At 41.8% G+C, this 685-nt stretch overlaps 1 protein-coding gene across 1 annotated transcript in view; it reads left to right on the forward strand.

Annotated features, from left to right (window-relative positions):
• Positions 1 to 685, forward strand: part of TRAF7 (TNF receptor associated factor 7) — a gene marked incomplete at its 5' end in the record, with an annotated part of 27,215 nt that overhangs the window by 4,750 nt on the left and 21,780 nt on the right. The gene's annotated exons all lie outside the window — the stretch shown is intronic.

A 685-nucleotide genomic window follows, 5' to 3' on the forward strand; every position in this document is an offset into this window, starting at 1 on the left:
GGTGGTGAGCTGCTTACAGCTTGATCAGTCCCAGGTGTAAACCATCCCGTAGTTGGTTCTGCTTGCTGTGTATCCTCCTCTGCACTTACAGTAGGTGCAGAGTCTGGTGCTTCTTCAGCCCTTAAAGGCACTGAAACCTCTCCTCTAAGGCTGTCAGAAGCTGGCTCTGGGGCTGAGTCAAGGGCAGGCATGACAGCATGTCAGTTCTCCCCCCCTCCTCCTAGATAGATGAAGGTAGTGCATAAGCACCTCACTCAAAGCTGCTGTGCTGCTGATCATCATTTGCAACACCTCCAGGATTAGTTGCAACAAGGTAGTTATGGATACGACTAATAGATCAGTAGCCTCTCACACAGTCACACAAAACCACTCTAACCAGACTAGAGATGTAAAATTTCCGGAACTTTTGAAGCTCGGGAAAAAACCCGGTTTATTTCCAGTTTTTCCCCCGGAAAAAACGGAAATTTTGGGAAAAATTGAAAACAATGCTACATTAGCATTTCCTTTGTCTTTTCTAGATTGAAAGTCACTCTGTTACTTTAGGAACATAAAATATGACTATGGACATTTTTACTTGGTATGAAATTATCACAACTAGCATATTAAAAATATAGTGTATCCAAACAATTATTACAAACAGAATACCCACCCACATGCAAAAACAAAACTGAAACCTTTTTATTTT

Source organism: Gekko japonicus, unplaced genomic scaffold (genome assembly GCF_001447785.1).
Source record: "Gekko japonicus isolate JY-2015 unplaced genomic scaffold, Gekko_japonicus_V1.1 scaffold1395, whole genome shotgun sequence".
In the NCBI taxonomy this organism is placed as follows: domain Eukaryota; kingdom Metazoa; phylum Chordata; class Lepidosauria; order Squamata; family Gekkonidae; genus Gekko; species Gekko japonicus.